This window comes from Ochotona curzoniae, unplaced genomic scaffold (genome assembly GCF_017591425.1).
Source record: "Ochotona curzoniae isolate NIBS_2020 unplaced genomic scaffold, NIBS_Ocur_1.0 contig_2502, whole genome shotgun sequence".
Classification (NCBI taxonomy): domain Eukaryota; kingdom Metazoa; phylum Chordata; class Mammalia; order Lagomorpha; family Ochotonidae; genus Ochotona; species Ochotona curzoniae.
In genome coordinates this window covers 158947-168758 of record NW_024465483.1, presented here as the reverse complement: position 1 = coordinate 168758, position 9812 = coordinate 158947, and positions in this window count along the sequence as shown.

The window sequence follows — 9812 nt, the reverse complement described above, 5'->3', positions numbered from 1 at the left end:
GCAGAATTGTTCACCAAAATACTAGCTAATAGAATCCACAAATTGTATCAGAAAGAACATTCACCCAGAACAAGAGGGATTCATCCCTTGTATCAAGCTAGGGCTTAACACATGCGATTGCGTCAACAAACTGAAGAATAAGAACCATGTGTCTATCTTAAATGGATATGGAGAAAACAATAAAATACAGCATGATTTCATGCTAAAAACCTTATGCTGGGGCTGCAATGATGTTATTGCATGATAATCCGATGCCCTGTGGTGTCAACATCCATATGGTTGGCAATTTGTGTTCAGCTGCTCCATCTCCCATCCAGCTCTTTCTTTTGGCTTTGGAAGACAGTAGAAGATGTCCCTAAGTGCTTGGGACCCTGAAACCACATGGGAGACTGGGAAGAAGATCTTGATTCCCAGCTTCAGACCAGCTCAGCTCTGGCCATTGTGGCCATTTACAGTTTGAATGAGTAACTAGAAAATTCCCTTTCTCTCTCTGTAAACTCTGCCCTTTAAATGAAAGTGAATAATCCTCTTAAAAAATAATGCTGAAATTTATATTGGAACACAAGGGAACCCTAAATAGCTAAAACAGGCTAAAACAACACAAACAGAAGTGAAAACAGAGTAACAAATTTCAGGTCATACTACAACCAGTCTTAATCAACAGAAGTCACAAAGAATGCATTCCATAGAAAAGTGCTGCATCACAAAAACAGTTTCAAATTTATTATTCAAGTCTGATTCCATAATTAAGATGGAAATACACTTTGTTAAAAATCAGGTCTAATTGAGATTTGAGATCTACCTTTACAGAAAATACTCTGTGAAGAGAATTTGAACAACAGTTAGGCAAGATGGCGGCATAGGGTACAGACACGTTTGATAAGATGGAGAATCTTTAGACAGGGTGCAGTACAATAAGCAGATTACAGGGAAAATAGGGCTCAGGCAGTAAGCAGGGGTACCTTGAGACTCCCTGGACACAGAGAAGCTGCGGCAAAGGGACGAAAGTTGCAGTAGACCAAAAAACCCACCAGCAGTCAGCAAGCAGCAACTCAGACCCCATTGATCCAGGCTCTAGTGATCCAGGCTCTGGGGATCCATTTCCAGCACCAGCAAGACATCCAGCAGTGGCCTGCACACAGCACTTGTGACCTCCAGGTGGGAGTCTGTGTCTATGTGGAGAGCTGGGGGGTGAGTGCAGTCTGGGACCTGCCAATCACACTGGGTGACTGGGACCAGTCACAGGCAGAGTAGGAGATTCAGGGTGCCATCTTGTGTGGAGAGGCTGAACACGGAGTTGACAGAGCAGCACAAAGGAGGCTTGTTTCTGTCTGATCACACGAAACTGATCCAAGTGGGGAGGGTAGCACCAGCTTCACCCCCTGCAGGGTCGGTGTGGTCCCTGGAGCTGAAAGCCAGCAGCTGCAATTCTCCAGCAGTGTCCCATCTGGCACCATCTTGGGTAGCAAGTATAGACCCCAAGTGAAGGTCCAGAGTGGGCTTGTTGCTAGCTAATTGCACTGAACTGGGCCTACAGCCCCAGCCTTGCAGCCTGCAGGGTCTGTGTGGTCCATGGAGCTGACGGCCAACAGCTCCCTGATCTTTGTTGGTGCCCCTACGGGCTCAATCTTGAACACTGAGGCAAGTGCTTCAAACACTGACAAACTGCAGGAGGAGGAGTGGTAAACTGTGCATGTGCTAATTCAGTAGCTCTCAGACATCAGTGTCACAGGACCAGGCACTGATACTCTGAAGGGAGGAAGTTGACCTGCCCAAGAACTAAGTTGGGAACAAAATCACCACCATCTTAGAGCGCTGCATAGACTCCACAGAAAAAACAGCTCAGACAAAGCACACCACCATCTCCACACAAAATAACTGCAGGAGGTACTCAGACTTATTGGCCAACAGAGGGCGACAAAATCAGTGCTGCCTACAAAATCAGTGCCACTAACAACAACAACAAAAAAATTATTCAGGACAATAGGACAATTGTGTTTTCCAAATGCATGGCAATGATTGAACATAAAAAATCAACTTGTAGACCTATAAGTAATAAAGCTAGAGATGATTTCATCAACCAGATTGACAACTACAAAAGGTAAAAGAAAAGACAAAGACACTTATGAATATTACTGAAGACTCTCCAGCAAAGGAGCAAAAGTTTCACCCACTCTCAGAGTTAACTGAGGAAGACATTGAGAAAATGGGGAACAGAGAACTCAGAAATCTTGTTACAAAGCTGCTGAGCTGAACAACAATGAGAAGCACAAACAAGAGTTCAAAGAAAAAATAGCAGTAATAAATCAAATCAAGGCTGGTATATCAGAAATTAAGAACACAGTAGAGCAAAATACAGAGGAGAGTCTCAACAACAAAATGAGTGAGGCAGAAGAAGAATTTCAGAATTAGAAGATATTTCCTGTCACCATGAAGAAACAAACAAAAAGCTAGAAGCACAGCTGTGTCAAGCTAAAAAAAGTATCCAAGAATTAAAAGACATGGTTAAAATGTCTAACATAAGAGTTATGGGAGTTCCAAAAGGTACAGAAAGAAAAGTTGGGATTAAAGATGTATTCAATGAAATAATAAAGAAAAACTTCCCTAATCTGAGCAAAGAATTGGAAAACAATATACAGGAGGGCTACAGAACGCCCAAAAGAGTTGATCAAAAGCAAACTTCACCACAACACATATAATCAAACTCTATTCAGTTAAACAAAAAGGGAAAAAAAAGTCCTTAAATGTGCATGTGAAAAAAACTAAGTGACATATAGAGGAATCCAAATCAAACTCACAGCTGACCTACCCATGACCATTGCCCAACGATATCGGGCCTATATTCCTGACCCTCCTGTACTCCATCCAACCACATGGAATTATCAGGAGATTAAGGTATTTACTTCTGACTCCTCCCTTATGGGAGGCAGTCAAGGATTCTTTTGTTACTTACAAGATTTCCCAACCCTTTGATTATCATGGGCATGCAGACGCTTTACCTATTTGCTTTTCATCCTCAGGTGTCCCTCATACCACCGGCTGTGTTACTTTTGAAGAACCTAGGTGTTTTCTGCCTTTTGTGATTTCTGTCTTAAAGGCTTGGCTGGTGGCTGTGTGAACTCCAGGACTGATAGTCTATGTGACACCCGGCAGGACACCTGGCAGGTCACTCCTCAGGAAGGAGGTACCTGGTGTTTGATAAGATTCACCACCCTATAGCTCATCAGTTTGTACTTTTTGAAAGTTGATTGCTTCAAATCCACCAATAGAAGCCTGCTAAATCATGACTGTATAATTAATAGCCTGAAATGTATAAGAACTGGGGGGCTTGGGTTCTGTATCTCTCTCTGGTTTGTGCTTCTTCTTGCCCTCCTTGCGGATCCTGCAGCAGCCACGCTGTGGCTGGGCTGGGGGAGGTGGCTGGGAGACCTAGGCTAACCTGAGTAAACCACCTTTATGCCTTAGCACTGAGTTCAGACTTGATGATTATCTGGGGATTTCAAAATTTGGCACAACACTTGAACTCGTCGATTTGTCATCACAGACTCCCTTAACCCTAATCAACCCCGAAAACCCTCAAGTCATTTACAGTCCTGGCAACAGAAACAACTGCTTTGGATTCTTAGTTTTGCTTCTGTTACAGATTCTTGGAGACCTAAAGGTGCTAAAGCTCACCCTTCTGTTTCTGCCCCATCATCTATTGCAGCTTGTCAACCTCCTGCTGACCTTCCTCATGCCTGGGACCATATTAATCCCTACACAGGAAACTCAACCTGGTATCAGTGTGTATTTCCTGAAAGAACTGCTTCTTTTCAGGTGCCTAATAACACCAGCCTCATATATGAATGGGCCACCTCCACTCCTCATGATGACTTCCTTCCATATTTAAATTCTTTGACATTTAATTGGTCTAATGACTTTATTCCACCTTCCACAGTCATTAATCACTGGTATAACCCTGGATGAATAACTCCTAATTTTTTATTTCTTCCTTGTAACCATTCTATTCCTCAGCTTCATCTATACAAATTATTTGCAGCAACAAATTCAGTCATTTTTTGATGTCCCTTTAAAACACCAGTTTCCAAAAATATACATGCTTGCCTTCCCTCCCCTTTCCTTATCTTCACAGAGGGACTCTTAGGTTCCCTTTTTATTACCCAAAATGACTCTGTATGCACTGTAATTTGTACTAAGTGTGTTGTTACTGTTAGATGATGGCCACTGACCGCTGGCCCACTGGTGGAATTATATTGGCAAATCATTCAGAGTTGTGATGGAAGCTTTATTGGAAAATCCACTCCTGGGCCCTCTTCGCGCAGAGGGGAAGGAAGAGAGAAGCGAAACGGGCTTCTGAGATATGTGTGGAGGAGTTTTATACCCCTCTAGACACGTGGGAGGGCAAAGGGGCTGTCTGTGTCCCAACTGTGTAAGGAATGTCCATTCAGGTGTGCCATTGGTCAACTGGAATCCCGCCGGTCGGTGACGTAACTGGCTCCTGTGGCCCCTCCTCCTGTTCCAGGCTGGAGCCTAGGAGATATATCAGGGCGGGGCAGACCAGCCCCTAGTCTCCAGTGCCCTGGGCAGCCATCAGTTACTAATTGTCTTAATTCTTTCCTGGTGGCTGGTACTTTTGTCATCTTGAGAAAAACCTCATATGTAATGTTACCTGTAAACTAGACTGAACCATGGTATGATGATGCTGCTCTTTATGCACTGGACTCAATTTCTACAGCATTATCACATCCTAAACGCTTTGTAGTTTCCTTATTTTTAGGTCTCACTGCCTTTTTACCCTTATTGGATTTCTTGAAGCTTCAATGACTGCCCTGATGCAACAAGTTCATTCAGCTCATCATGTTAATATTCTTTCTTGTAATGTTAACCTTGCCGTATTTACCCAGGAAAGTATTGATAAAGATTTAGAAGCTAAGATTAATGCATTAGAAGAGGTAGTAATTTATATTGGCAATGAATTCAACACTTAAACACCAGATTTGGGGCCACTTGACACAGTATTTACAAATGGATCTCTGTCACTCCTCTCCCTTATAATGACTCACATGTCTGTTGGAGTGATGTTAAAACTCATCTCCAGGCCTGGTGGCATGGCCTAGCAGCTAAACTCCTTGCCTTGAACGCACCAGGATTCCATATGGGTGCCAGTTCTAATCCCGGCAGCTCGACTTCCCATCCAACTCCCTGCTTGTAGCCTGGGAAAGCAGTCGAGGACAGCCCAAAGCTTTTGGAACCTGCACCCGTGTGGGATACCCAGAAAAAGTTCCTGGCTCCTGGCTTTGGATGGACATAGCATCAGCCATTGCACTCACTCTGGGAGTGAATCATCAGATGGAAGATCTTCCTCTCTGTCTCTCTTCCTCTCTGTACGTCTGACTTTCCAATAAATAAATAAATCTTAAAAAGAAAAGAAAAACTCATCTCCAAGGTGTATGGAATAGCACTTCTACTACTCTTAGCATCCAGGAATTACATGCCCAGATTTCTGCCATCTCTCACTCTCAAATTCAGGCCATTTCCATGGGAGGCATTGCTAATCAATTTTTACAATCTCTTTCATCTTTTATTTCTGATAAGACCATTTCTTCATTCTTTACTAATTTGGCAATCACACTGATTGTTCTCCCTTTTGTGTTGTTTCTTGGCCCAGTCATCTTCCAACCTTTGAGCTCCATGATTCAAGCCACTCGCAGAGAACTGTGCATCCTTCAACTTAATAATAAAAATGGGGGAAATGCTGGGGTCCATCCAGTAGGTGTGAATAACAGGAAGGTGTGAAGAGAACAGCTCCCCTGCTTTGCAGGGCCCCAGGGAGCTTCCAGCTGTTTGGCAGGGCCCGGCGGGTTTTTCTCTGACCACTTTGATGCAGTCTCACCCCCTTTCACATGGACACACAACCACCCCACTAAGAATTTTGTAATCTATTGAGGCATTGTTTGCTCCTGTGAGATGGCTTTTGCAACCAACATGAGCTTGAGAGTTAATGTTACTGATAATGTCTTGGTGAGTGGGCCTTTAACTGTGCACAGGAGTACAATTAACCCCATGCTCTTTCTAGACACCATATTGTGTGCCTACACATTGCTATAAAATATGGCCCAGATATTTTGCATGCTTTCTGGGAAATGGCTTAATAAGAATTTTACAAACTAATGGAAGTTATGAGAGTATGGGCTGAAACTGCCATGACAAAAAATAGAGCTCCAGGGACCCTAAAAGCTATCCTGTTACTGGGACTCTAAAGGCTATCCTGTTACAGCTACTGTTACCCTAAAGGCCATCCTGCTATGACAAAAAAATATAGCTACAGTGACCCTTAAGGTTAGCCTGTCCTTGCAACTCTTTAGAACATAGAAAATGTAGTTGTTTTAGCTGCTTTCATAACTTTTAACTAGAGGAAATATAGGACGATTCTATTAACATCAGAAACACATACTTTTGATTATTGTTTGATCATTTATGAGGTTGTAGAACCTTCAGTTGTAGAGGGATTTAATGTTTGAAACTTTTTGTCTTAGATCTTTATGCTTTTTCTCTTTTGATGTATTTCTCCCATTAAGTGATGGATAAGTTATAGAATAAGAATTGTAGTAGCAATGTATTACTGATTAAAATGTGTTGTCTACTGAGAAATTCTTAGCTGCCACATCAGAATGGATAATGCCTTGTCTTAAGGTGAAACAATTGCAGAATTATCTTTGGAAACATTCACTTGTCCATTGTAGAGTTGAAACTTATATGGAGTAAACATGGCTCATTGCTAATTGCAATTTTTTCCATCATTATAACTCTTGCTTGACTTGTCTAGCTAACAAACTGTGTGAACTTGCAAGCCTAATGACCAGCGTGACCTTCAGTGCCAACAATCCCCAACCCCCATAAACCAATACCCCAGGCTTTTTAACCCATACGTAATTCAAGGTAGGGGTCTGGTTGTCACAGGCTGAACCAAGGATAGAACTCAGACTTGAGGAGAGCAGGTGGGGACTGGCAAACCAAGATAAGCAAGGAATGTGGAATCCTTCCTCATTCATCTCTCAAGTTGTTGCAAATTGTGCCCCCATGAGGCTGTGTCAAATTGCCCCTAAAAGAAAACCTTGTACTGCTTTTGTATAAATAAAGCGGACAGTTTCCTGTATTGTCCACAATGATCTTGGAATTGTGGTGGTTCATTTCTCTTCTCTCTACACCTATTTCATGCACCCTTCTCAAGCTCCAAATTCAGCTGGAGCTGGACTCTGGCAGGGGATGGATAGATTTTTGGACACATACAATCCACCAAGATTGAATCAAGAAGCAATTAACAATATAGACAGACCAATAACATGCACTAAGATTGAATAAGTAATTAAAACCCTCCCAACCAAGAAAAGACCTGGACCAAATGGTTTCACTGCTGAATTCTACCAAACGTTTCAAGAAGAACTTACCCCAATACTACAAAAGCTTTTTCAAACAAAAGAAAGAAATTCAATCCTCCCAAGCTCTTTCTATGAAGCTAATATCACCTTAATACCAAAACCAGATACAGAAACAACAGAGAATTACAAAATGATATCCTTGATGAACATAGATGCAAAGATCCTCAATAAAATAATACCCAACAGGATCCAACAACACATCAGCAATTAACAGATTCAATGCAATCCCAATCAAAATCCCAACAACATTCTTCTCAGAAACAGAAAAGATAATACAAAAGTTCATCTGGAACCACCAAAGAACATGAATAGCTAAAGCTATCCTAAAAAATAGAAATCAAACTGGAGGAATCACAATTCTAGACCTCAAGACATACTATAGAGCAGTGGTTATCAAAACAGTCTGGTATTGTTACAGAAACAGAGAAGAAGATCAGTGGAATAGAACAGAAATACCAGCCTGGTCTATTCAGCAAGTGCTATTGGGACGACTGGATAGCAGCTTGCAGAATTAAGAAGCAAGACCCACACCTATCACATTATATGAAACTTAGCTCTAAATGGATCAAGGGCCTAAATCTACACCCAGAAACCATTAAACTATTAAAGGAAAACATAGGAAGCAGACTCCAAGTTATAGGAACAGGGAAGGACATCTTAGAAAAGATGCCAAAAGCAATGCCAATCAAATTGAAAATGAACAAATGGGACTACATCAAACTAAAAAGCTTCTGTACAGCAAAGGAAATAATTAACAAAGTGAAGATGCAACCAACAGAATGGGAGAAAATTTTTGCATACTACATAAGTGATAGGGGACTGATATCCAGGATTTACAAGAAGCTTCAGAAACCTAGGGACAGCAAAAATAGCAACATGTAACAAAATGGGCAAAAGAAAAAAAGAAATCTGCATTGAAATTTGTCTGCATCGATCATTTATATTTTAGCCCCTGCTTATCAGAAGTGTCTTTATTTCTGTGTTTCACTTAATCTGGATACTATAATGCACCCTAATTCAATTTATGTTTTGAATGACACAGTTTCTTCTGTTTAAATGGCAAGTGTTATTATTTTTTTTTATATGAAACATTTTTCTATTCATTACCTGCCATAACAGTCGAGTTCATCTTTTGGAAATTGTGAATAATGTTGCAGGAAATGTAAAGTCACGTTTCAATACATTAGGATAAATGCTCAGAGATGAGAATAATGAATCATGTTGGCATTATTCTTTCAATACTGTTTGAAATTATTCCTGACAATTCATGTGATGGATGCTTGGTTCTAGGGGGTGTTGGTGCCTTGGTGAAATCTTTGAGATCCTAGTGTGGGGAGATTGTTAGGGAGGACCTCATTGGAAAGAGTCTCCATTTCTTAGAATGAGTTACTCTGCATAGGAGCACAGAATCACATGCCAAGGTGATGCACATTGTTGGATTCACCTGCCAGTTCTCCCTTTGCTTGCCAAATTGCAGCACAGCCAAGGAATCATCTTATAGGGATTGACTTGGTGATGCTTTGAAAACTGGGAAAAAAAGGAAGGAAGGAAGGAAGGAAGGAAGGAAGGAAGGAAGGAAGGAAGGAAGGAAGGAAGGAAGGAAGGAAAGAAGGAAGGAAAGAAGGAAGGAAGGAGGAAGGAAGGAAGAAAGAAAGGAAAGAAGAAAGAAAGAAAGAAAGAAAGAAAGAAAGAAAGAAAGAAAGAAAGAAAGAAAGAAAGAAAGAAAGAAAGAAAGAAAGAAGAAAGGAAGGAAGGAAGAAAAAAAAAGAATTGTATTCAAATTGCTTAGGCCAAGACTAAAGTACATGCAGATTCTTTGAGTCTAGACTAGCGTGCATTGCAGTACAGTTGTTATTGACATCATTAATCACCAATATCTCTCTAAATGATTTGGCAGAATACCCTCTTTCTTACTATGTATCAGATACTCCTGCAGGTGTTGGAAATGAAGCAGTAAAGAGAACAGACATAATTCAATGCTTTCCACCTCAGATTGAGCAGTCTTTTTACTCTGTTATACTTAAAATTTAAGTCCATCCCAGTCCCTTCCAGTTTGATCAGCAATGAATAATCAGTTAAATCCTCAGGCATTATATCATCTCACAGGCAGCTGCATTTGGAGATGCAGTGCTAAATTTAGAAATTTTTCTGTAGTAAAGTTCTTGTTTGCAATGAATCTGTGCAATGGAAAACCTGTGAGAACGTCCTCAGGCATCCTGAAAATGGTGTATTTTGTAGTAGTAATAATAATATAAAGTTTATCCCCAAAGGTTTCAAGGTAGTATAGTTTTGGTATGTGGAAGGGAAAAAACAGTTTAGAGATTCATTCTGCTACATGTTGGACACACCTAACAATACATTATGTATTTACAA